Source organism: Haemaphysalis longicornis, unplaced genomic scaffold (assembly GCF_048455015.1).
Source record: "Haemaphysalis longicornis isolate Haplotype H1 unplaced genomic scaffold, Haemaphysalis longicornis Haplotype H1 scaffold_1, whole genome shotgun sequence".
Classification (NCBI taxonomy): domain Eukaryota; kingdom Metazoa; phylum Arthropoda; class Arachnida; order Ixodida; family Ixodidae; genus Haemaphysalis; species Haemaphysalis longicornis.
The window spans coordinates 321,266,229-321,294,000 of record NW_027526203.1 but is presented as its reverse complement, the minus strand read 5'-3'; the positions used below and the strand labels follow the sequence as shown (position 1 = coordinate 321,294,000).

General features: G+C 46.0%; 1 protein-coding gene, 1 long non-coding RNA gene and 1 other non-coding gene across 4 annotated transcripts in view; 2 read left to right on the top strand and 1 right to left on the bottom strand.

Annotated features, from left to right (window-relative positions):
* LOC144151461 (RYamide receptor-like) overlaps positions 1 to 27,772 on the top strand; it is a 920,756-nt gene that overhangs the window by 457,986 nt on the left and 434,998 nt on the right. The window contains exon 3 of the mRNA XM_077682514.1: positions 9,187 to 9,222. The gene's annotated coding sequence lies outside the window, so the exon portion shown is untranslated. The remainder of the gene's footprint in view (positions 1 to 9,186; positions 9,223 to 27,772) is intronic.
* LOC144151468 (uncharacterized) overlaps positions 1 to 27,772 on the bottom strand; it is a 459,596-nt gene that overhangs the window by 380,838 nt on the left and 50,986 nt on the right. The window lies entirely within an intron of this gene.
* On the top strand, positions 4,983 to 5,054 carry Trnar-ucu (transfer RNA arginine (anticodon UCU)). The gene has a single exon. It is a non-coding gene; the product is annotated as a tRNA-Arg (tRNA).

Below are 27,772 nucleotides of genomic sequence, written 5' to 3'. Positions count from 1 at the left end.
CCTATGCGGTTAGTTTGAAACATGTGATGGCGAAGGCGATACAGCGCGTTGGTGTAGCAGAGAAACCCCGAGCGAACGCGTCCCTGCGCCCGGCGGAGCACCGTGCAAGTCGCCGGAGAAGCGCGAGCTCCACGGGACAGGTTCCCCAACCTCCGTCACAGACCGCTCGGAACTTGTTTCGGTGACTCTCCGCCAGGTGCAAACGTCGTCTGCACGGAGCTACTTAATTTGAACGACGGTACCTAGTGTGCTCTGTGCTTACGAAGCTCAGAATTTTGCCATGGTGATTTTAAGAGCATAGACTACTTATTTGGATCAAATTTAGGCAAAGAATAATTTGAGTGCAGTTGGCGTTTAAGGTTAACGGAAAAGTGAATTCAAGAGCAGTAGAGGTTTGTAAATGAAGGTTAGAATGTTGGTGGGGAAAGAGGAGATTAGAATCTGGAAAGACACAGGAGAAAAGTCAGACTGGCACAGAAATTTCATAAAGTTGTTTTTTTGTTTTCCTTTGTCTTTTTTTTTTTTGGTTAGGTGATTGTACAGTGGCGTTACGACTAAGGTCACTGTTCAACACCACCCCGTTACAAAGGGGAAGCATCATAATCATGATAATAATAATAATAATAATAATAATAATAATAATAATAATAATAATAATAATAATAATAATAATAATAATAATAATAATAATAATAATAATAATAATAATCGGGGTCAGCATGGAGACGTCTCTTCGGCTCTTTCGTGAATCAATGGCGTGCAGTAAGCGGTCGGTGTCAATATCCGAAAGTCCCACTTACACTTTTTTAATATACTTATACACTGCACGCTTCGACTCTCCCCAGATTTCACGTCATTGGAGATGGCCCGTTTTTTACGGGAATGTTTTTTTATTCGGCAGTTCCCATTATACCTGCCGCACTTTACTTTGTTTTAGCATATGACCGTACTGTTGGATAATAATTCCAGCAGTGGAGGAGAGCATTTTGATGTGCGTGACAGGTATTCTTTGAAATACATGAAAACCAGCTTCCTCACAACAAGCTTGGAGGAACAACCATAGAAGATCAAGGGAGTAAAATAGGCCAATTATGACCTCGAGACTGCGATTAAACTAAAAAAATTGTGACCTCGATTGGTACATTGCGCAGCGAAAGCATAACATTTATCACAGCCTGATGTGTCTCCCTGGAGTCAAACCGTGTCTCGAGAATCGTCATTAGCCTGTTTTTTTTTTTTTGCTACCGCGAGATCGTTCATTATGTGGTCACCTGCGGCGAAACAGACCTGATTTTCTTGATTTTGGATGCTTGTGAATTAGATAAATTTAGGCATGTGAGAACGGACCCTTCTTAGCGATGTGGACCGATAATTCTGCTTTGAGGACCTGCTGCAGTTTTCAGCGCGAGAACTAATATACCGATTTTATTCATTAAGTATGATGGGGACCCAATGAAGGTGTTAAAGAAAGAATTAAATATAAAATGGCACAGGTTGCCTGGTTACGTATTTGTCACTGTTTTACAGCTATATCCAGATATACTTATCGTGAATATTTCTTATATTCCGTACTGCACCGTATATTCGGGGATCAACACCCATAAATACTGACTCACTTACTCAGTCACTTTCCTCACTCACTCACTCACTCACTCACTCACTCACTCACTCACTCACTCACTCACTCACTCACTCACTCACTCACTTGTAGTCGAGGCTCAGTGACGCGGGATTTTTGTTATTTTGCACAAAAGAGTACGGAAAGGTTTCAGCGGTTTTTACACTTTTTTGAATATTTTTTAAGCTGGGTCAGTCTCATGGTTCTGGTTCAGTTATTGTGGGTGGCTTACTTAATAAGCAGTACCAGAGTCCTTCAAAGCATTGAAGGACTCTGGCAGCACCTACCCAAGGTCCACGGACTTTTATTTGTTTGATATGATCGGTATTTTTGAGCTTGCGTGCGTGCGTGCGTGCGCGCGCATCATGCGTTATCTCAATGCGTGCAGCGTAAACGATATGAGCATGCGATCTATAATCGGCGATTTTTAACGGGGTAAAAACAAAAATTCTTCAAAATGTAGGTGTTCTATTTCTTCGAACCAACCTTTAGTGTCAGAAACTTGACATCGGATGCACTGAGGTGGGAGTTGGCTTCAGCGTACTTTCAGTCAAGACGCCCACCTGCGACGATTTCGGCCGACTTTTCTGCGTACGCGTGTATTATTTTCTGACGAGAATAGCCCAAGATTTTTGCCGTCGTTTCTTTACTGCCTCGATTTCTCTCTTGCAACACCTTATTCTTTCCTCTACCTGTTTTAATGCGCAAGCATTCTTAGCCGAGTACTCCAACGGGAAGAATGCGATGCCTTATATCTGTAAGAAATCTACAATACGTAATGGCGAGACATTTAATCGTTTTATCAGTGCAAATCCTGGTCATACTAAGAAAATAACATAATAAATAAACCCAAACGTAACTCAATTTGGCCACTGATGGCCAACTCTTGCCAAAGTCAAGTAACGAGATCAATCAAGTAGCGAAAGGTAAATCGAATCCGGAGCCCTCACACTATTACCTAAAAAATGACTTTATACAAAAATCCCTCGTTACAACGAAATCGCTGTATTCGAAATTTCTTCTGGTCCCAACCCCAACACATGCATTTTAGGCCGCATTACTCGAAGCACATGAAGAGCTGGACCCGCTTAGAGCGAAGTTGCGAGCGGAGGCGTCACCGAAATTAGGTAAATAAGGCAAGTGCAAAAGTCTCAGAGTGAAGAGATTTAAAGTTTTTGAAGTAAGCCAGTGTCACCGAGGTACGAAAACAGAAATTTTAGGGCAAGGCGTTGCTGAGAAGACGAAGGACAGGTTACCTTGCCTTCGCATTACATGCCCTGCCCACGTCTATTTCTTCTTAATTTCTACTAATAGGTCCGTGTGTGCGTGTGCGTGCGCGCGTGCGTGCGCGCGCGCGCGCGTGTGTGTGTGTGTGTGTGTGTGTGTGTGCGTGTGTGTGCGTGCGTGCGTGCGTGCGTGCGTGTCTGTGCATGTGTGTGTGTGTGTGTGTGTGGGCGCGTGTGCGTGTGCGTGTGTGTGTTTGTGTGTGTGTGTAATTTTTGGCGGATCTGGACCTAACAAAGACGAAACGGTTACCAGTAGACAACGAAATGGTTCGACCCCCCGCTGTTGATAACGGGCGGCCAACTACTTCCACGGCTTTTCCCTTTCACGCAAGATCAAAATTTAACTTCTCACGCACTTTCCCTTCAGTTCAGTCACAACACCATCAACACTCTCTTGATCATAACAACAAAAGGAAAAATTTGCGCACCAATGTCGCAATGGCATGCTACTCCTGATAGCGTGACCAGAGTGCAAGACTGAGCAAACAAAATGTCACACTCTCGGCATCCTGCAAGCGATATAAAACAGCGACTTTTCTCTTCCTTCGCTGCGACTGTGTAACGAAAATTGGGTCGCGAGATTGCTGCACTGCGCAACGGCAAATGCCAACACCCGAGACGTACGTGCTTGTTGCGTTTCATTATTTTCTTCAAAAAGGTCGCACACATCGAAAGTCAAATATTTCAGAAGTGTGACCCTCGAGAGCTGCACGGTGGCTAAGCCGTTGGAAGCTGACCACAGGAATGCGGATTCGATCACCACACGCAGTTGCCTATTTCTGTTATAGACGAAATAAGAACCCTTTCATGTGTCGAGATCTCAACGGACGTTAAAGATCTCCAGGTGGTTTATACTGGTCGGCCTGGTCCGCACTATACGGTGTCTCGTAGCCCAGGGGTAGCTTCGCGGCACTAGAGGCGCCAATATTTTTGGGGAAATGTCTTTCTACGGAGAAAAAAGGGCCCACCACGTGGTTTTAGATTATTCCACGCCGAGTTCCCACACGAATAATGCCTGCTTTTTTATTGCTTCCTTGAGTTATCGAATAAGGAAAACACCAAAAGGTAGATATTGCTCTAGATATCCTTCCCTTTTTCCGACCTTCCACGACCAAACGTTTTATTACTGCGAAGGCAGCTAGCCCTGCGGTGCCTGGTATAATCGTAAGCGTCTCAGGGCGCGTACAGCGGACAAGTTTGCGTCTTTCTAACGGGTGTAAACAATAATATTAGATAAACCCTAGACAACTTTTAGCGTATTGTACCCACCATATCCGTTTGCAAGAAAGGTATCCCGTACTTTGGAGGTAGGAACTACGTATTTTGTCTTTGAAGAAAAAACAACAATAAAGTAGGTGACACATTCGGAAAGGCAGGCCCGTCTCATAATGTCCTATTTGCCCAGCGCTCATCCCTTGTGCTTGTTCTGCTTTGTCGTCCTTTTCAACGCTGCTTTGTGTTTGGAGATATTCCTTATTTGATTCATTGAGGAGTTTAATGCGCCCACGCTACACGGGCGAGCAGGCACGCCATATAGGAGGGCTCCGGATTAATTTTGACTACCTGAGGATATTTAACGTGCGCCTAATCTCGAACACGGGCGTTTTCCTCATCTTCCGACGTCACTTTGATGCTTCGGCTATTTTGCCGGTTCTCTTGATATATGTATATATATATATATATATATATATATATATATATATATATATATATATATATATATATATATATATATATATATATATATATATATATATATATATATATATATATATATATATATATATATATATATATATATATATATATATATATATATATATGGTTGGCAGTCAAGAAAACCTCGAAAGCTTAGCGAGGGCCTCGGTTCTGGCAGCCTTGATGCCAAGGTAGCATAAGAGGGTTTCCCGCCAGTTACCCGCTTATGACAGGCTGTAGACGTTCGCGTCACGCCCCGGGGGTTGAAAAGAAGGTCCCCTTCTCCCCGTGTAGTCTGAGTGGCGCTGGCTACCACCCTCAAGCGTCAGATACAGTTGTAGTATATATAAATGCCCCAGAAAGTGAAGCGGAACACAGTCGCCCAGATAGCCGAATTGGTAAGGCATTCGAGATCTAATCGAAAGGCGTGGGTTCGGTCCCCACTCTGGGCACGTAATTAATAATAATAAATAATAATGTAACGTCACTAATGGTAAAAAAAAATATTCTAACCATTCCCCTATGCCTTCTTTGGCGTTGTAGACTGCCGGCATTTCTTCCTGTATTTTCTAACGAGCCCCTCATTTACAAACCCTATATATATATATATATATATATATATATATATAAAAACCGAAGTAATGTTCGTTGAATGAGCAATCACGTTCACTTTATGCGCATCTAGAAGTCCGGCAAGTTTATATTCCACGGCTATATTGAGCCAAAAATTACAAGCTTGGATGGGTTGGCGAAGAACCTGGCATTATTATTAATCCATCCGCCATTACTGACGGAACTGGATAGCCATTTTTTACGTGTTTATGGTTACTTGTCTTGTTCCTTGCGGAAAAAAGGGCTACAAGTGCAATATTTCTCTGCAAATTATAAGGCATATCAAACTCTGGTTAGCAGGAGAGGAATTCGTCTTTACTTGAATATTACGTGACAACTGGAAAAACTGACGGTAAAAAATTGGCTGCGCACCAGCTCCTTTTTTGTCGACATTTGCCAAGTAAATGCCTTCCTTCGTTTTCCCGCTCACCTCTAATGCTGTTCCTGTCCCGTAGCGCCCCTCCCAATGTAAACACGTTAAAGGTTTACTCAAGTCATTTTAAATTTGCCGCGTTCCACCGCACCAGGCCGGGTGACTCGATGCCAGCGCTGCCGTACGGCGGAGAAGAGCGTGAATTGAGGCACCCTACTTCAATGTTCGTCGATCCACGTTGCCATTTTCAGAGTGCGTTCCAACTGGAACGTGGAACCTATCTAGTGGAACCTTTCGTAACTTTTGCCGTTCGATTTCTTAAAATGACGCCAGAAGCTATTGTGGTGCGGGCAACAGCAGGCGAAAGAGTGATTTTTTTTTTTTTTTTTTTTTGCTGCGGTGGATGTAGAATTTTCTATCGCAAAAATCAAGCGTCTATAGTTTTGTTGGAAAGGAACACTGCAAATATCACTTATGTATTGATTTCTCAGCTCATATTTGCGTAATGTATTGTTCTTGTTCAAAAATGTTGACAAGTATGAACATTGCCACCGGACGTAGGCGTTTAGATTTGGCTGTGGGTATAGAAACCTATTGTGCAGCTTCTGTTTTACTTTGGCCGGCTGGCTGAATCGAGTCACAGACAGACAGGCAGACATAGAGGCAGACCAAAATTTCTGCGTGTAAGTAGCCCTAGAGAGACTATCGTCTTAAAAAAAACATGTCGTTGCTCCCACGAACTAGTTCCTGCACGCTCCCCCATCCCACGTATTCGTACGGGGATTGGTCGAACGTGGCAGAGCCATTCCCTTGGTACATAGATGGAGAGGTGATCTGTCGCTCTACTGTACCCACACATGAACACATGAGCTATTCCCACGCTAAGGTTTGACCAAGAACGAATATAAGCTGCATGTCACGTTCCAGGAATGCCGACTGGTTGTCTGGCTTGTTCGCTTCCTTGCTTGCTCTTTCGGAAGACGCATTTTTGTATTTCGGGCAGCTGAAGACTTTCTGAGAAGGCAAACGCTAGTTCTTTTGCACTGCACGATTCGGAACACGTATGCCCTCTCTAAATCACTGATAGGTGCGCTTCGCCACAGCGGCCCTGAATTACCGGTGAAGCGTAAAGTACGGCAGTAACGAGGCCCGGTGAAGGTTTAAATGCAAAAGCGTGGCCTTCCCTTTAACATTACGCATGCGAGCATAAGGATTTGAAATTTACAATGAACACACGGCACAGATAATCTTTTTGTTTTCGGAGTTAAAGCATATGTCCGGCCTTGTTACTCCCCTTATTTTCCAGTTTCATAGCGGCCGGCCATTCAGGTGTATTGCGGTGAAGCAGACCAGGGGCATTTATTTATTTATTTATTTATTTATTTATTTATTTATTTATTTATTTATTTATTTATTTATTTATTTATTTATTTATTTATTTATTTATTTATTTATTTATTTATTTATTTATTTATTTATTTATTTATTTATTTATTTATTTATTTATTTATTTATTTATTTATTTATAGGGAAGCTGTTGGTACTGGCCGTAATTCCCGCGTCGCAAGAAACTCCCCGAGCGCATACCCACTGAGAGAGATTTGCGAAGATTGGCCAAGAAAAAAAAATACCTCTAGCGTTTGCCGTAATCGTGGCCACACTTGTTCGGAACGAAAAAGGCACGCCATAACGTACGTCGTGGTGTCGTCGTACGCGTGCGCTTCGTATCGCAGAAGAGCCCTCACGCGCGGCGGCGTCTAAAAGACACCCTGCTTTGAAGACGTCACCGCGACCGCCGCATTCTCTAGAAGCCATTGTGGATGATTGGTGACACGGCTACGACTGCGCCACTCCTTCCCGAGACGACTTGCAGATCCCGCCACCGCTTCCCTAAGTCGGTGACGAGGAGCTCGTGGAAATCAAAATAGCTGAGGATGTCTTTGCATCCACCACGCACCGCGAAGAAGACGACGACCTCTTCTAGGCATATGACGACGATTACTAGCACCGCAACTATGCAAATAAACAATAATACTGAATCTTAACTGTGTGTCCGGCAATGCTCACCTACAACAGCTTCGCTATTCAAGTCTTGCGCGTGAGTGCAAGCTCCCCTGACCTTTTTTTTTTTTTTTTTTGCAAGAGGTTTGTGTGAGGGACCCTGCAGCTCAAACGGTGATGTTGGTTATTATGCGTAACTGAGAATGGGCGCTCAACTAACAAGTAAAAAGAAAAGCTTCAAACTATTATCTAAGCCGTGTCCTATAGGTCTCGACAGACAGGATCTAGACAACTTAGGTATCAGCGATTTCTCCACCTATGCATAAAATGATATTGACCGAATGATATACATATCACAACGCTTTAGAGACGCCAGACGGGGACGAATGTCGCTGTTTAAAATTTTCAGTAACATTAGCTGCAGGACCGCGTAGTTTCTTATTATTTCCAAAATTATAAAAGGAGCAGAGTTGACAGCTGTGGGACATACATTGAAAAGAAGAATTCGGTGACACGAAAAGAAAACAACAGGGAGAAAAAAAATGCGCGACACGGCAGCGTGTACCGCATACAGTTAGCCTTCAGTGTAATGCGGCGTAGCTCTCCAAAGTTGCATAAAATGCGGTAATAGGAATTAAGGGCACAATAATGAAATATAGACACAGAAACTGGCAGAGGGGATTCTTGAGCTCCACCCCGTCTTCCTCTAGCCTGCGGCTATGTTGTAATACTTAAACTTTTAACTCTCTAATATCTTACGCATGTCGAACCTACCAGCCCAATATTCAACTTTTCTAAATTATTAACCACACTGCGAAACGGGTGTCCTCAACCCACGGGAACCCTTAATATATGACCTCGTGGCCCCTGGCACCCTCGTTTAAAACTATATAAATTATAAATCCAGGATGTCGGAGCTTAGTATCCCCTCCCAACCGTTTAGACCTGGCTACGACTGCACCACGATTTCGTCCGCACTACGAGATATTGATTTAGCTCTTTTTCGACATGTGCGGACACAGAAAAAAAAAGTCCGTGAATCTTTCAGGGTATAAGTGAAAAGGCACCGCGCCCAATCATTTAGCCCATTTTAGACGCCTCCTGTCGTAAGCGAATCAGCATTCATTGCATCCATGTAATAATGCAAGCGCGCGTGCGTGTGTGCGTGCGTGCGCCGTGGAGGGTGCACTGTTAACAAGACGGCCACCCCTGAAACGAATGTTGCCGAGTGTTGTCATGGGCCCCGCACGCGAACAAATCGTTTGTTGACTAATAAAGTAATTTAAATGGAGTTCATGCATATATGAAGTGACGTCAAAATAACAATATTACCTAATGTTGGTCTGTGTCTAACAGAAAACAACGATAACAAACGGGAATAAATGAAGAAAAAACTGACACAGCAGGTGTTATACAGAGCCTTGTGACAGCCTTGAATTATTAAAATTATTACATGGCTACGGCCGTAACAGACAAGAACAAAGGGGAACTATTCTTACTGCATTGTAGACTAGTGTGACCCCCGCTGTACAGGTCGGCAATCGTCGGGCTCTGAAATAAACACGTATTTTGTTTTTTATCTTTCTTCTTCTCATAAGGGCCATGACCGGAGGAAAAGTCAAGTCACCTTAACGGTAAGTGGCAAAGTTTACAAAATAATCTAAACCGAGTGATATCGAAGCCTAAATTATTGACATCTGTTTTCTTTTAACGCTGTGTCTAAAGGTACGTCGGACGTACCCGCAAAATTTCTTAAAGATACGTCGGACGTACCCGCAAAATTTCTTAAAGATACGTCGGACGTACCCGCAAGATTTCTTAAAGATACGTCGGACGTAAGATACTTCGGACGTATCCGCGAAACTTTGTTAAGTACGTCGGTGTATTCGGTTTCACTCAGCCCAAACATGCAGCGTACGTTCAGCGTTTTCTCGCGCCGACGTCGCGTCGCCAGAAATGCACGGCGACGCGAGCTGAAACTGGAGCGACGCCGATGTCTACGCTCGCCAGATATCGGCGTCGACGCAGCGCGATAGAGCATCGGAAATCGAGCGGCAGCGTCCGTCTTCGCGTGGTTTGGGGTCGTTCCTTTCAGCAGAAAACAATCAATTTCTTTTTAACTTACGGTAATCGGTTGCCTTGAGACAAATTGCAAGCTATTTCTATTCCCAAGCGCTCATCCATTTGTAGCTTGTTCGGCTTTCATCGGGGATATCGGGGATCTGCGATAGCTTTGTGTGAGTTAAATGAGGGAGCTCTGATTACATCACATCCAGTATTAGCATAATGTGGCTTGTCAGCAAGATCGGTGCGTGACGAGCAAGCGTTATCAACGCCAGAATTCTGGCGCATTCCATTCCATTCGTAGCTCCCGTGGCTTGCGCAGGGGAGACCGGGGATGTGCGATAGCTTTTGTTGGCTCAAATAAGGGAGCTGTGGTTACATTGCTTGTAGCACTAGCATTATTGTCCTCGGCTCCAAGATCGGTGCGCAAGAAGCAAGCGTTACCACTGCTCCAAGCTCTCAAATACGACCAAAAGAAAGCACACACACGACACTCTTTGTGGGAAGCCTCAGTTGGTACACCAAATTCTTCGAGGCTCCTCGTCTCCTGCCGTGGTCGAGCGGTTGAGAGCCGGCCTACTGTTTTGTAAGTCTGTGGTTCGAATCCTAACAAAACCTTTTTTTTTTTTGTGTGTGGCGAGGGTTTGATCAGCTGTTTGTTACAGGGTACAGACAGGGTGCCAGAGTACCTTGCCTTTCAACCAACAAATGACGTTCGACGGTAACCTCAGTATTCAGGCAGCGCTGCAATTTGTTTTGCTTACAATTTGAATTCACGAACGTGCAGTCGGTACGCAACATGAAGGTTAAATCAAGTAGCAAGTAAAGCAGTTGTTCGAGGTGCGTCTTCGTTTATCATTCTAACTTATTTTGTTTATTTAGTGACGCTAGATTTGACCGTGATAGCTCGAGATACATTTCGCAGCATTTTAATATTTACTCGCCAACAGACTATAGCAATAAGTAAAGACGCCAAGTGATTTTTTTTTCTTGCTAAAGCTAAAGTCTTGATAATTGCAGTTCAAGAAGCGACAATAACTGCTCATAAACGACTACAACAGGATGGCATAGGTGTCCAGCAACGCCTGCCAACGCAGCAACTGGCGCGCGACTTCGCCGGCCTCCTGCGGGCCCGCGCGTTGACGCCGAACGAGAAACATATGAGAGAGAAAAAAAAGAAAGATACTCGCGTCGCACATGGTTTTGTTTCCCTTTTGCGAGAACCCGTAGCGGTCCGCATTCGATCTCTGACCTCAGCGAAGGCTCTAACCGTCCCTTCAAATAAGGTCCAACTAGAGAACACGAGGGAAAAAAATACATTCTGCGTCAGGTTAGGCATCAGATTCTTGGCATATATACAGCAAACGCGTGATGGTTTTGCCGTCGATGGTTCGAGATAACCACGCTAGTTTTGAGCAACGCCGCTTTCGAGCCACTCTGGGCCCTGTACGTCCGACGTATCTTTAAGAAATCTTGCGGGTACGTCCGACGTATCTTTAAGAAATATTGCGGGTACGTCCGACGTATCTTTAAGAAATTTTGCGGGTACGTCCGACGTACCTTTAGACACAGCGTTCTTTTAAACGAAGAACGACCGCATAAATAGAGCACATACGTCTAGACTTGAATCTTTTAATACTTCACAGGCACGTACCCAGAGCCCAGATTCACAAAGCTGCTCGCAAGGAAGATATGGCGAGAACAGCTCGTGATTCTCCGCATCACGTGCATGGTTGCTTCCCCGTGAAAAGCGCGATAATAGTGAAAGCACCATCCAGTCACTTACTGCTCATACATTAGTCTTACTCACGAACAGCTTTGAGAATCTCTCGCCGGGTGTTTCTGTTCAAGTCGAAGCTAACAGAAACACCAGACATAATGCTGGTATATTTAAAGCTATTACATTGCAAAGTGTACATTGCATTGTCTTGACGCGAAATGGGGGACTCCTTGAACAATAAATCTTCTTCGGTAACAACATTTATTTCTATTAGTAGTAATTTAGCTTTAGAATTACAGCGTAAGAGCTTTTTACGGCAGCTGTGCACATCACCCTATTTTCTATGGTATGATGTAGTCCCGAAGCCCGCTTTCACTAATCGCCAAAAACCGTTATGATGCTCGAAAATGACACAAACACACACACACACACACACACACACACACACACACATATATATATATATATATATATATATATATATATATATATATATATATATATATATATATATATATATATATATATATATATATATATATATATATATATGGTTTGGAAAATGAGGGGCTCGTTAGGAAATACAGAAAGAAATGCCGGCAGTCTATAACGCCACAGAGGGCATAGGGGAATGGTTAGACTATTTTTTACCGTTAGTGACGTTACATTATTTTTTTTACTAATTGCGTGAGAAAAAATGAAAGAAAAACACGCGCCCAGAGTGGGGACCGAACCCACGCCTTTCGATTAGATCTCGAATGCCTTACCAATTCGGTAATTAGTAAAAAAAATGTAACGTCACTAACGGTAAAAAATAGTCTAACCATTCCCCTATGCCCTCTTTGGCGTTATAGACTGACGGCATTTCTTTCTGTATATATATATATATATATATATATATATATATATATATATATATATATATATATATATATATATAGCGTATAGCGAATCAGAAATTGGGACATGAGGGGCTCTGTGAATTAAGACAGAATGAGGGTTGGCGGTCAAGAAAACCTCGGAAACCAAAGGGGGGAATGCGGTAGGTCATAGAAACAGATGAAGAATTTTTTGAGTCAGAAAGAAAGTGGTGAAAAAATGCCCGCCGGGTGGGATCCGAACCCACGACCTCCAGAAAACCGGTCTGGTGCGATAACCACTACGCTACTTGCGGGGCTGTTTCCCCACCACTTTCTCGGGTATTTATGTTAAGGTATTTTTTTGTTTCCTGCACTTGGGGGTGGTAGCCAGCGCCACTCGGACTACTCGGGGTGAAGGGGACCTTCTTTTTAACCCCCGGGCCGTTACTCGAGTGTCTACGACATGTCTGTGTGAACGCAGTGAGGGTGTGCGGAGCCCTGGACTCGCGGATGCCGATAACCTTGCGATGGTTCCCGGCCCACATGGGCAGCGTGGGACCCGTTCGCAACCGCAACGAGGACGCGGACAAGGCGGCGAGGGCGCTAACCGGACGCCCCGTCGGCCGGCGCGCCGCGTCACCTCGTGCGGCCAAAGAAAACAACGACGCCAGAGACGACAACGACAACGCAGAAGACGAGGGGGTGGAAGAACAGGAGCCCGCCCCGATTACAACGTATGGAGGGGTCCTGGAATGGCACAGGGAGCAACGTAAACGCTACCCTGCGCCGCACCCGGACCTCACCCGGCAGGAGGCGGCGCTCCTCCGACAACTCCAAGTGGGAGCGACGTGGACCCCGGTGTGGGCCGTGCATGTCACGCCCGAACGATACATCACGGACCAGTGTGCGGTGTGCGGGGCCGCGAGGGCGACCATGACCCACATGATGTGGGATTGCAACGACGCGGAAGCGGGAACGAATATACTACCGCCCCATCTCGCGCGTGCGGTGCGAGAGACGGACAAGGACACACAGAAAGCCGCCGCGCAGTTTGCGCTGGCGGCGATCACACGCCAGCAGTCGCGGCCGGCACCCCCCTCCTAGCGAGGGAGTGAGAGCCACCGTGACCTTTTAGCCGGCGAGTAAAGATGTTGTTTCCCCCCCCCCCCCCCCTCTACGACATGTCGAGAGTGGTCGACCAGCGTTGAACCCTCTTAAGCTCCCTATGGCACCAAGACTGCCAGAACAAAAGCCCTCGCTATGCATGTAGCGAATCAGAATAGGAGATGAGGGGCTTGTTGAAAATAAGACGAAAATAAGAGTTGCCAGTCAAGAAAACCTCGGAAAGCAAAGGGGAGGATGTGGTAGGTCATTGAAACAGATAAAAAACTGGGAAAGAAAGAAAGGAAGTGGAGAAAAAATGCCCGCCGGGTGCGATCCGAACCCACGACCTCCACGACTACCGGTCTGGTGCAATGACCACTACGCTACCGGCGGGGCTATTTTCCCCTCTACTTTCTGGGGTATTTATGTTAAGGTATTTTTGTTTCCTGCGCTCGGGGGTGGTAGCCAGTGCCACTCGGACTACTCGGGGTGAAGGGGACCTTCTTTTTAACCCCCGGGTTGTGACTCGAGTGTCTACGACATGTCGAGAGTGGTCGACCAGCGTTGAACCCTCTTAAGCTCCCTATTGCACCAAAACTGCCAGAACAGAAGCCGTGGGTTGGGATCCCACCCGGCGGGCATTTTTTCTCCACTTTCTTTCTTTCTTTCCCGGTTCTTTATCTGTTTAAATGACCTACCACATCCTCCCCTTTGCTTTCCGAGGTTTTCTTGGTTGCCAACCCTTATTTCTGTCTTATTTTCAACGAGCCCATCATTTCCTATTCTGATTCGCTACATGCATAGCTAGGGCTTCTGTTCTGGCAGTCTTGGTGCCATAGGGAGCATAAGAGGGTTCAACGCTGGTCGACCACTCTCGACATGTAGTAGACACTCGAGTCACGGCAATCTGTGCCGTCGAGAATAGGGCCCTTGGACGTTATCCAATCACAGTAACACCTCGTAGGGACGTTACTGCTTTAGTTGTTGCGGCCGCCACAGACCGCGCATTGTATTTTTTTTCTTCTTTCAGGCTTTATAGAATAAATACTGCTTTATCTACCGGATAAACGATCAAAAGTGTGTTTAGCTGAGCCAGTGTATGCAATGCAAACAAAAACAGAAGTTTGACAGGGTCACTTCAGTGTCCCTCTAAACTACAAACTTTTTCTAGCCCTTCGAGAATAATTCAGCTTAGAACTGGTTCTGGAACCGGTTCGGTGTATGATTTAGGCTTGTCGGAACTGAACCGGAATGAAATGAATTTACCCGAACCAGAACCGTAACTGAACCGGTACATTTTCTTGTTCGACACACACACCCATACACACACGCACACACACACGTGCGCGCGCGTGTGTGTGCGTGCGTGTGTGCGTAGGCACATCTGTACGCGTGCGTGTGCGGGTAGGATGTCGAACCGGAATCGATCCGGTATTCTAGACGGAACTGAACCCGAACACGAACCGTTATTTATTGCGCGCCCGTAGTTGATAATGCCAGTCAATGTCATTCAGTGCTTTTCTCTTTCAAGCAAGATCAACTTCATAACCTCCCGCACACTTTTCTCCTTCAGAGAAATCACACTATCGACGCTCTATACGTGGTCTAAACATGCGGAAAGGTATGCGCACCAACGTTGCAATGGTATTGTGCTGCCGGTCGCATGTGCCAAGTGCTGGGCTATCCCATAGATAGGCCACACGTTCGGCATCTTGCAGCCGATATGAAACATCGATTTTGCTCCTCCGCTTTGACTGTGCAAGAGCAATCAGGCCGCAAGATTGCTATAGGCAACGGTGAATGCTCACAGCCCAAATGCGCCCCCTTATTGCATTTCATAATTTCTTTAAAAAGGCCGCAAACGTGGAAAGTGTAAATACTTGACAAGTGTGATGCGCCGGAGGGTCTCACTGGTTAATAATCCGCTGGCAATGATGCATATTGGATAACCGCCCTTGGGCGGACGTTTTACAGCAAAGCTGTCTATAGCTACGATCCAGGAGATTGACCCAGCGTAGACATGCAATTTTCAGCATATGAAAAAAATTAGTCAATAGAAAAGGGTCCTACGGCCTCCACATTTTCTTATAGGACAGCTTCAATTTTTCTTACAACATGTCTTCCCAGCAATGCATTCGTCTTTTCAGGTGACGCTAACGCAGGCTTGGAGTTTGTAAGCTGGCATTTCCCCATTTGGCGTTGCACACTGAAGCATGGCCATCTACGGAGGGAGTATGGTTACAGTCCCGCATTATACTCCTCTCCAGGCCGTCACCTCTTTTCCTAGTCTTGTATACTTCTCGACACGCGCGGCGTCTCTCTGCAGTAGATTATTGTGCAATACCACGCGCTCTTCAGCAGCCACCTGTGCGACGCACTAGAGACGTCATTGCCTCTTGCCACCAAATGTGTGTGTCTTTTGCCTGTGACGTAGAGTTCGCGCCACTGTCCTTATAATTTAATATAGCAAATCCCCAATTGAGCTAAACCCCAAGACAGCGAGTCCCACCAACGCTACAGCTTCGCTGGCATTCCTTCTCCACAGGGCGGAAGGGCTCTATTTTTTTTTTTTTTCTGATGTGGAGGAACAAAATGGCTGCGGATTAGCTCAGCCAATCATGGATACCCAAAACGAAAGCTTGGCTTAGCCTGGTTAAGTCTTGGTTTCTCTTGTTTAACGTTTGACTTTGGTGTAATTATTACACTATTCGTCCAAAGCCTGCATTTTCCTACCGTTGTGGTCCCGCTTCCAGCGTTTTCCGAGCCGAACGGCTGACTCTTTCTCAGTCTCCGACGCTAGCGTCGCGCGCTTGGCATTCCTCCAGTGAAGCAGCTCGCCCAACGATATCCGAGGGCGGTTAGGCGCCGCTTTACGCCGACGGCTCAAAGCCTCCAGTTCCCGCGCAATGCTCAGCGAAGAGAAGAGGGCCCGTGGCCGCTCTCATCCATGGCCAAGGTCGCATGCACGCGGCGAGTCATGTGACCAGGCGGTGAAGCAGTTGCGGAGAGCGCATGCGCCAAGCCTGCACTGCATGCTGCACTGGCACCGCCGTCGGGCGGCTAGCGGACGCCCCCCGACAGCAGATCTGGACCCGGACAGTCACGTGCGGCGCAACTGCGGTCGAATGAAGGTCAAATCAAATTCTCCGCGACGGCGAAACCGCTGGACGAGATTAGCAAATCTTTGCTTTGAAGCAAACTCGCCTGTGTCGATATTTTGACGCTCGTTAAAGATTCGCAGGTGGACAAAAAATGTTCTGCCTTAGAATATACGGTGCGACACAGCACAGGCATAGCTTTGGAGCATGATACTCGCCAATATTTTTTGACAAGTGCGTTACCGGGCGAAAACGAAAAAAAAAGGACCTCAACTTGGTTTTTTGTCATCATTATAAGGCAACTTTATTGAATGCTTCTGGGAAATACTACAATAAATATCTGGACAGAGAGCCAAATCCTAGTGTCCCGTTCAATTCAGAAAAGCATTATTGAATTGAAAAGCAAAATTTCGTAACCACAGAAAACATCACACGTTTATTATACAAGAGAAACATTTTACAATTATTCCGAGCTGAGTTCTGGCAAGCATAATCTCTAATGTTACTCACTGCATTTTACCATCGAAGAAGCACAAAAGTAAGAAGTGGGTTTCTCACTAGACGTCCCTTCCTTTGTCCCACCCTTCACGTAACAAAAATTATCACTGCGTAGCAGCGAGCCCCGTCCTGCTTGGTATAATCATGTTTCTCAGCACGCGTATAAAGGACAAATTTGTACAGGCTATATCCCGTCTTACGTTGACGTCAGACGTTTGTTGCAAGCCACTCTAGTACGTCACTGCAATACAGTGATAAAGTAGTGTTTCGTGCTTTAAGCTACAGAAGTACACAAATAATGCAACATGCTTTTGAGGCATGTGATACAGAACAACCTTGGCTTCGATTTGTGAAAAGAAAATAAGGTATGGACGTTTTTTAAGTAATTTTCAAACAAGATCAAAATACGGGACTTACCTGCAATAGAGCGCATAATTTTAATTGACTAATGTTTTAGGAGAACTAAAATTGGGACTGAGAAAGAAAAAAACGACGGGCAATTAATACTAAAAGATTGATCTACTTAGCTTTTCCAGATGGAGAGAAGCAGAGCCCGACATTTTGGCAGTTCTTGAAAATGCGTCAACTTTGTTCTTGTTTTTGAAAAGGATTGTGCTTGGACGGTAAGAAAAATACCTTGACTCATGTAAAAAGTGCAAATTCTGCGCAGGAAAAATGTGCGGCGATATCTGCAACGGTTTGTGTTTTAAGCAGGTAAAAGTTCCGACTTTCGTCCAACGCGCCTGCGACCCAAGCTGGCTTTAGAATTTTTTTAGGGCAAAGTTTTTCTGCCCCTGCAAGCTAACTTATGCTCTGCGCGCGAAGAGCAATATCTAAAATCTTTGTCCAAATTAAAGGAGCACTGACACCAATTTTCAGCGTTAATATTTTTGCACAGTTCGCTTCCTTCACTCAACAGAATACCCTGGCTGAAATATGAGCGGCCTGTGACGCGAAGAACATAGTTCAATTGTATCTAATTTATCGCGCCGCCGGAGCAGCGCGCGGAGCGGCACTCAATAAATGGACATCAGCGTGACATCCCCCGTGAAGCCAAAAGAAGTGACCCGACAGCGCTCGTCAAAACCTCGTGACGTCACTTCACGCGCGCGGCCCCACGAGCGGCGAGCGGGCGCAACACCCTCTCAAGCGGGCGCCAGTGGCGTCCGCACAAAGCGGTAAGGTCAGGCCGGGATTCTGTCATATGCGCCGTTCGGGATGAAAGCGCGGGAATTTGAAACAAACGATTTTCAGGCCGTTCAATGTATTTAACTATAGCGCGCCGAAGTATTTGAAGTGCTGTTTCAGGTTCGCCAGACCATTAAGCATCGATAAAAGCAATAGAAGTGTAACATAAAAATTTCCTGTCAGTGCTCCTTTAAGATGTGGACCGGAGACACCCACCAATGTCTCGTGAAAACACCCAAAACTAGTTTATATTACAGCATAGAAGCTGGGCGAAAAAGTGTGTGATGAATCGTGACTCCCTCATCATACATACATACATACATACATACATACATACATACATACATACATACATACATACATACATGCATACATACATGCATACATACATACATACATACATACATACATACATACATACATACATACACACACACATACATACATACATACATACATACATACATACATACATACATACATACATACATACATACATACATACATACATACATACATACATACATACATACATACATACATACATACATACATACATACATACACGCATCTTAAAGAGATACAACAGCGCTTGTTGCGTTGTTTTTTCTACAGCCGGGAACATCAAAAGGCACATAAGCAGCTTCAAGGGTTTTTCCGCATGGCTATTAATTCCCCACTCTTATCGGGCCATTTGCTGTTTCTGCCAAGGCTGACAGGCCCCGGAAACACATACGCTCGGTCTTCGTATCATGTTCAAGCATGACTTGCCCGATCCGTTCGCATTATCCGATGGTAAAGCAAAATAAACCTTTCTAAAGTGCACTTCCCTTTATGACGATCCAGGGCTTTTTCTTCTTCTTACAAGTCCAGATGCAAGCGATGATTGCTCCCCGTGAACTCTTGACCAATGGCTGAGGCACTGGGGTTATTAACTGCCGCTGTCGAGCAGCAAAGGATTTCGGGAGCAGGAGAAGGAGGAAGGGTTCCGTGATAACTTGAGATCGAGCGGACGTCATGTTTTATTGAGCCAGGAAACAGGTTGCTCTTTTTCTTTCCCAGCCGCCTTACTGTTTGGGTGTTTGTCATTCCATGGCCGTTAAGTCCGCTCTAAGTGCGCCTTCATTTGTTTGTTTGTTTGTTTTCATTTTTTATCGCTGCTCGTATTAGGCGGCAGTATCATGTTCCTGAGAAAGCGATTTCCCGTCCGGAAGCCACTAGGGGAGCATACTGGGTGCTGCAGGTACCGCCCTCAGGAACAAAGGAAAACGCTCGCCAATAATCGCACTGCGCGGTTTGATTTTATCCCATTGCACTTACGGGGTCTGATTTCCTTCCCTAAAATCACTAGGCTGAACAGGGCTTAGCCCATAATAACCGACAGGGCGGCGACCAAAGCCCGCAACATCCGAACTCTAGCGCCGACAAATGCGACCCACATGAAAGAACCAAGCATTGCACAAATGTGGTTTTCAGGTTTGAGTTATGAGGTCTATAACCCAGGCAGCGAAACATCATTCCCGCTGATATTGACCGTAGACAGGAGCGGATTTGCAGATGCATTGTGAATTGCAGTCCCTTCCTTGCTACCCTACAGTTCGTTCTGGTTCGCAGCAGCTAGAATCTACACTGCAGCAACATTTCTGCCAGAGTGCACGGATACCATCACAGAAGGCTCTGCTTGCAAAAAGGGCCGCACATGCTGAACCAAAGAGGGCCTTTATACTCCAAATGAAAACAAATACTCAGAGCTCAGGGTTTCAACCCGTCCCAAACAAGATCGACCAGCCCGTGTCCAGAGCTGCGAAAATGCAGAAGCCAGTAAGAACCCCATGACGCCCTCGCTGCTATGCAGCCAGTCTCTGGGATGACGGCGACCACCGCAGATTGTTTATAGTGTGAATTAGGAGACGGAGTGAGTGGACGAAAGTATAGAGCACGATGAAAGCATAGAGCCTGCAGGGACAGCAGAAAATGAATGACCTAAAGCCCTTTATTCTGGCGCGACCGGTATTTTAGCCAATTACCCGGTTTGAAAAATTCGTAAACTTTAGTGGCACTCGAAACATTTAACATTAAAATTACGCCTCAGTCAGTTAGTAGCTACGCTTTCTTCGTTCGCTGCACCGGTTATTGGTGTGGGAGCCCACGCAGTAGCCCCGATTCTCCAAATAAATGGGACCCAATGCAAACTGCATGAAGTAGGTCCAGGCATTGGTGTTATCACCAAACATATGCCCCACAGATCAGCCTAGGCCCTGATTCACGGTGTTTCCGGGAATGTTCGCAAAACGAAGGAAACTTCTCGGGGCTTTTAGTCCGATGGCACCTCCTATTTTTGTCCGTACGTGGCGCTATTCCAAAAGTCGGATTTGGGGACGCTTTTGTGGTGGAAAACAATTTCAAGAAAGTTTTCCGTCCGAACGCCTCCGGTACAGTAGCAAATGGGAGGGCTTTTGGCGGGGCATGGATGATCTCCATCTAAAGGATAATCTAAAGTGGGCCAGAACGCACGGCAACCTTCAGTCGGGTCTCGGTAAGCTGTTTCTTTTGGAAACTTCCCGCTTTCTATAAATGTCAGCAAGGTGCCCTTGCGTTTTTTGTTGTTAATATTTTAAGCTTTGAATGTCAGGACAAAAAACCCCAAATAAAGACCTCGGAATACCACGTTGTCTTAAACGGGTCCTTTTGTGAGAAAAGTGGTGGCTAAGCCCCATGCACGCCATTTATCACGGCTTCCACCACGGCTGATCCCTCTTCAAGCCACAAACTGTGGTCTCCTAGCATCTGGAAATTCAGTGGTATTAATTATGTAACGTATGCTGAATGAAGAAAATATAGGCCCGCGAAATTAGAGGGCCTTACAGTATTCACTTGCAGGCTTCTTTGTCCTTGATTTAGTGTTTTTATTTTCTTTAGTCGAGAATACCGGTAGCAAGTAGCCGCAGTGGGGTTCACATTTGATGGCAAAGAGGATGAATTTGGCGCGTGTCATCACAGATAGCGAATTCACATTTTCTCGTCCTTCTGTTGTATTCCCCAAAGGTAGAACCGGCTCCCGGGGAGGAGGCGTTATTGTCACAATCAAACAGGACTACGAGCCATCACTAATAACAATTGACTCCCCTCTCGAACTACTGTGGATATTTGACACCATTGGTTCTGCCAAATGGGTTTTTTGGGGTGTGCTGCCACCCCGCGGATTGTCACAGTGACTTTGTTGATTTGATTCGAGGGTTTAACGCGCCGACGTAACGCAGGCGGTGAGGCGCGCCGTAGTGGAGGGCTCCAGATTAATTTTCACCGCCTGGGAATCTTTAACGTGCGCCGAAATCTCGTAGACACTGGCGTTTTCGCTTTTAGCCTCCATCAGAAAAGCGGCCGCCGTGGCCGGGAGTCGAACCCGCGTTCTTGGGCTCAGCAGCAGAACGCCTAAGCACCTGAGCAACCGCGGCGGCTGTGACTTTGTTGACCTTCTAAATGAATCGCTACAACAAGTTTCCGCCAAATTCTTGAATCATAATTCTAGCTGGCGATTTCAACTACCCCGACTGGTCGAAGTTATCTTTTAACAACCCTTACAACTGAAACCAACATCTCCGTTCTCATCATTTTACTCAACTTCAGAACCTCACCCAGCTTGTGCAAGAACACTCCCGTTGAAACCACACTGTAGATTTCATTTTAACAAATCACCCTGACAACAACCGCGTTCATGTTCTGTAAGACATTATCGACCATAAACAAATTAGCGGCCGTAATTACGCATGCGCGGACCTTGATAAAATAAACAGTATGCTCGCGGATTTCCCCGCTCACTTTCGAAGAAATTTTGAAAGTAGATCAATATACAAAAACAAAAAACAAAAATGGGTGCCTATATCGTGACAAACTAAAATATAAAATACCTGCATTCTTTCCCTGACTATAAAATACAAAGCAATGATCTTTGGTTTACGCGGGATGTTAAGATCTGCTTAAAAGAAGAAGAAAAAAAGAGCGTACAGGAAGCCTTCGCGAACCAATGCAGTAGCCGACTGACCGGCTGAAGTACAAAAATCTCGCTAAACTGGCAGGAAAGCCGTTGCAGAGGCTAAAGATTATTACTTAAATGCAACTTCAACTACTGTACTAAAAACTGACCCAAAGAAGTTCTGGCGCAGCGTGGACCCGAAGCCCATTTACTCAGTTCCTACATTAAAAAATGCTGATGGCCGTTTACTACCACTCAACGAGTGCACCGGGATTCTTAATAAGGATTTTAGGGATGTATTTACTGATAAACTACCAATTCGTCAGCGAAAATACGAATGCTAGAGTCGATACTACTTGTTTCTTTACGCATTAACTTTCATTTGCGATGAACGACACCAGGCTGTTAACTTTGCTAGGGCGAATTGTAAGGTAACAAAGTCATTGGATTAATAACTGTTTTTTAAACCACAAAATGGCCAGCGAGATAACGAATGCCAAAGTTAACAGTCTGGTGTCGCACATCGCAAATATAAATTAGTACAGGAAAAACGAAATATGTAAAATTATCTACTAGTAGTGATCTATCTCCTAATAGTCACATAATAAATAAGGTGCTACTTCATCACGTTTCTTCGTTCAGATATTAAGGAGTTGCTTTTTCTGATTTGGAACTCCCACATCTAACTTATCACCAGCAAAACGCTAAAAAACTTGGCTTCTTAGAGCACCTTTTATGACAGGCTAACTCTATAAACAGGTTTCCAGTTTATATAGCATTAATTAGACTATCATTAGCGTATGCGTCTATAATATGACACCACCACCATATTAGAATCCGTCCAAAGCAAAGCTGCAAGGTTCATTTTATCGTCATATTCTCAGCAACAAAGTTATCCTCACTGAAAAAATTATTTGACCTCTCACCCTCGCCATGCGCAGAAAGTTTTCCAGGGTCACATATTTTCACTTTTTTGTACTTGTACCACAGCGCCCACTTTTTCGCACGCACTCACACTCTTCCCGCTCCTCATGTCTTATCTCGCCTTGATCATGCGCATAAAGCTCACCCGATATTCGCCAGAACGAACACTTATCAAAATTCCCCGCCACTGCTCAGTATCACTGAATATCACTAAATAGAATTCGCTACCGTCCCAGGTAGCAAACTTAACCGAGACGGCCTTTCAAACTGCCCGCTTAGCTTTCCTTGTAAATGAATGCTTGTTACGTCTATTGAATTATTGTGGTTTCTTGTTTGAGCATTTTTGCTGTTTCGTTATCATTTTTCAAGCTGTTGTTTCCACTATTAATGTTGTATGCTTTTAAAGCAAAGCTTTCTACCTCTACCCCCCCCCAAGGGTTCTTTCGCGACCGTTGGTGTCACCAGAAAACTCCAGCGAACAAATAAAAATTTACTGGCATCGCCGGTAATCGAACCTGGAACAAATAGACTAACAAAGCGAGAGCCCGTAGCCTTACCGATTTACCTACGACCCACGCGAACACGGGAAGACAAATGGTGTACTCACCAAGCACATCTACGGGTTTACCCCCTGCCTTCTCGCTGAATGCCACGTGAAAGCGTCACACGACCCCTCACGCCCGTCTAGCGGCCCTGTGCGCACCTTGCTCATGTGCTGAGAGTTACAAAAATTAAAGGAATCTCGCACCAATCCATGGAATCTCACTTTTAGTACGCCAATGTGCTAAAGCCTGTGGCCTCCAGTATTCACGTAAAAAATCCCAGATTCTTGTCGTCCGCCCTCACGCCAAATCAAGGAATACATTCAAATACTCCTTGATGACCAGGCCATCACTCCAAGCCCCAGCATCAACATCCTGGACCTACATCTCGAGGATAACACCAAGAGTGACGTCTCCTTGTAGCGCCTAAAAACATCATTAATCAAATCATACACATGATCAGGCGAGTTGCCACCAAGAAGCGAGGCCTAAAGAAATCTGGTAGCTTTCAATTAATTGAAGCTTTTGTCCTCTCGAGAGTCACTTACGTCAACCCCCTGTCTTCTTCTCGACGAGGAAGACATAGAGATGCTTTATATAATGATTAGAAAGGCGGTTGAGCAGGCCATTGGTTTTCTCATGAGTGCGTCCACACTGAGGCTGCTTAGCACGGGCTCCACAACACGGTGGAAGAGCTGATAGAAGGCCATCTTTCTAACCAGAAGGTCCGGCTCAGAACTGCGGTGGGTAACCGCATGCTTCACCAGATTGGCTGGGCAGCCCAGAATGTCACTCCGCTTGACATACTCCCAGACTCTTGGTGACTAAAACTAAAGATGCTCCCTTTGCTTAGAAATATGAACCCCTCACATGACGAGGGTCACCGAAAAGCACGGGCTCAAGCGCTAAACACCACCCTCGGTGGGGCTCATGCAGTTATCTACAGAGACTTCTCCAAACATCGAGGGCAGCAACACGCCATCATCGTGGCTACCTCCAGAACCAGCCTCCTTGCGTGTACCTCGCTTAGGACCCAACAAATGACGGCAGCAGAAGAGGCAGCCATCACCTTGGCTCTCACTCAACCAGGGGTTCGGAGGGTAGTCCCCGATTCCCAGCAATCCTACTGGAATTACCAGTCGGGTTGGGTGTCCTGACCTGCACTGTGCGTGCTAAAAAACCACTCCCCAAACGGTTCCATTCAGCTCATCTGGACACCCCCTCACGCTTCAATGGAGGGCAACAAATACGCCCACCCAACAAGCCTGAGCTTTTACCTCCCGTGCTATGGAGCTGCACGAGGACAGTCACCCGCTTGTCACGTCCAGGGAGATAATCCAGCATTATCGCCTTCTGAGGCAGACCGTACCTTCTCCTTACCCTGACATTTCCAGAGAACAACAAACTACCCTACGGCTCATATAATCCGGGCTCCTTCCCACAGCCTACGCGTATTCACTTAATGCACCCGAAACGCTACGACGCTGAATGTAAATTTTGCTCAGAAGTAGGAACACCCCGCCCCGTAATCGGGGTGTGCGACTTTAGCCCTGAGCACCCTCCTCTCTTTCCGTCAACTACCCATAAGAGCAATGGGAGATGCTACTCTCCAGGCCCTCTCTACCTACCCAGCTTCAGCGGGTGGACAGAACACAGGCCGCGCGGACTGCATATGGGCCCCACAGAAGAAGGAATCACTCCCCAGGGCTGCACTCTGGGCCGTTCAGAAATCTGAACAGCAGTATTTCTTCCTCCTCCTTCTCAGCCGCAAGTCTCGTCGCCTCCGTCCGCGGCGCAGAGACGGAGAAGTCAGATCGTCTAACACCGGATTGGAGCTTACTTTGATTTTATAAAAAAAAGTTTCCACTCCTGTGCTACACCAATACAACTCAACCAAACACCGTTCATGCATCATGCATTCATGCATCATGCACCTTACCGAGAATATCTCTTTGAAGTAATAAATGGTGTGGTTAAGTGCACTTCTCTCTGGTTTTACTATTTGTAGAGCGATGTGAGTGATTTTAAGTGACGTCGCATGAGTAATCGTTATGGGTGCCGTTTACAGCTTTGCTTTCCAACCACATTCACGGGGTGGATTGGCGCGATTTTTTTTGTGTACCACAGTGTTGTCGAAATATGAATTTCTTTGTATTTGTAAACCAATTCCCCCCTATTTATGCCTCCGGCCCTTGGGGTAGGTAAATAAATAAATAAACAAATTGAATCGTGGTTTATTGGACGGCTAGCTATAAGTTGCAGCTGCGAGGAATCCGAGGTTCGTCGCGCCAAGCGAGCTCTGTCAGACGCTGCACTCGATCGAGTCGCGCACCACGCGCTGCTTCTCCCTTGTCGACGTCGAGCGTGCACCGTGCCGAATTTCCCCCACGGGGGAATTGTCCTCACGCGAGCGACTCTCCTAAGCACTCCAGTCGCGCCCATAATCAACGCTTTAAAATAAATAACTAATTAATAAATCGACAATTGTAGGCAAATGGTCCGCAAATGTGGCGTTCGTGTAATATGTGTCATGCGATGGGCTGGAGAGATGGAGGGCATTGTTTTCCCACTTGGCTAATGGGAAGGAAGGGAGAAGAAAAACTTTATTTTGAGCCTGGTGATGTGGGAATGGGGGAGTGGGCCCTTATTCCAGGAGACCATGAGACGAACGTGCTGCCTGAGCCGTGGACACCAGGTGTTGCTGGGCATCCAATCCGGTGCTGGTCGTCAGGTTATCCCAAAGCTCAGGGAGGGGAAGGAAAGTGTGTAAAAGTGGGAGGGTGGAGTTATGTGCACACCCCATGATCATGTGTATGAGGGTACATGGGTTAGGGCAGAATTTACATGTGGCAGGGTATTGGATGGGGTATATCCGATGTAACCAAGTTGGGTGAGGAAACGTGTTTGTTTGGAGTCTCCGGAGTATTACTTCTTCTCTTTTAGTAAGCTACGGGTGAGGAGGTGGGAAATGTCTTGAAGTGCGGTAACTTTTGGTGATGTCTTGAAATGTGAGCAGGGGAACAAGACTCCGTGTTTCCTCGTGGGAAGTATGTTCCATGTGAAATGGAATGGGCTTGACTGTGATGTGGGAAATCTTATCTCATGGTTATGTTCCTTCCGCAGAAGAGAGAGGTGGAAATTTTACATCCGATATCATCAAGGATGGCGGGCCTTCGGTAGACGTCGTGAGCCTGTGCTGTAGTGCAGCTGTATGGGTGGCTACCCTCTCTTCAATGGTATTATGTGTGTGTGTGGGGGGGGGGGGGAGGGGTGCGATCACACAGTTTGAGGTGAACGTGGACAGACCAAGCTTGGTTCACAGTCATTTCCGGGGACCGTTTCAAAGTTTGTTAGTTTAACGAGATGAAGTGCGCACAAAACTCTGCAAAGGATGGTTCACTCCCCTATCTGGCGAAGTTCATGCATACCCTTTGAGGCCTTTGTTGACGCGGGTAATATGGCGGAGCCCGTTACAGATCCAGGTAACCTGTTAGATGACTGTTGTAGTCCAGACGGCGCTCCTCCTAGATTGCTGCGGTATAAAGCCTAAGATGGGGGATGCCTGGGCAATGGGGAATGAGGTGGCCTTGATAGTGAGGGTGAGAAAGGAACGATATAGCTGGCTCTTTATTACCTGTGGCGATTTGTGACGACGACATATTCCGATTTTGGGGGGAGAGTTCCAAACCAACAGATTGAGCATGGGCCTGAATATTGTCTAAAATGTTATGGAGGGTGCGTTCCTGAGTCTGACCACTACCGCGAAGCCAGAGCCACCTCCATAACACACCCCTTAACCCGTCCCTGAGGGCCCATATGACACCCGACTATGGCCCAATCTCCAGATCCCAACATACTTCAATACCCTATCCTTCGCATATCTACCACTACATGCTCTTACGGCTACTCAACCTGTGATACACCCCAATACGACCGACCATTTCGTATTTGCATATCCTAGCAAACCGAATCCCTCCTCCACCCCCCCCCCCCTTCAGGAACACGTGGTCGTGTGACCCCGCCCTTCCCTAAGTCGTTCATAGTGCGGCTTCCTTATGCGTACTGTCTACAGTAGTAAGACAAGGGAAATTTCGGCCAGTTGGTTGGGAACCATACGTTAAGCAGCGCGAAAATACGAGACAAAAAAGAGAACTTCACGGGAGAGAACCTCAACCTGTACAGTTCTCTTCGTCATGTCCTTTCGCTCTGTTTA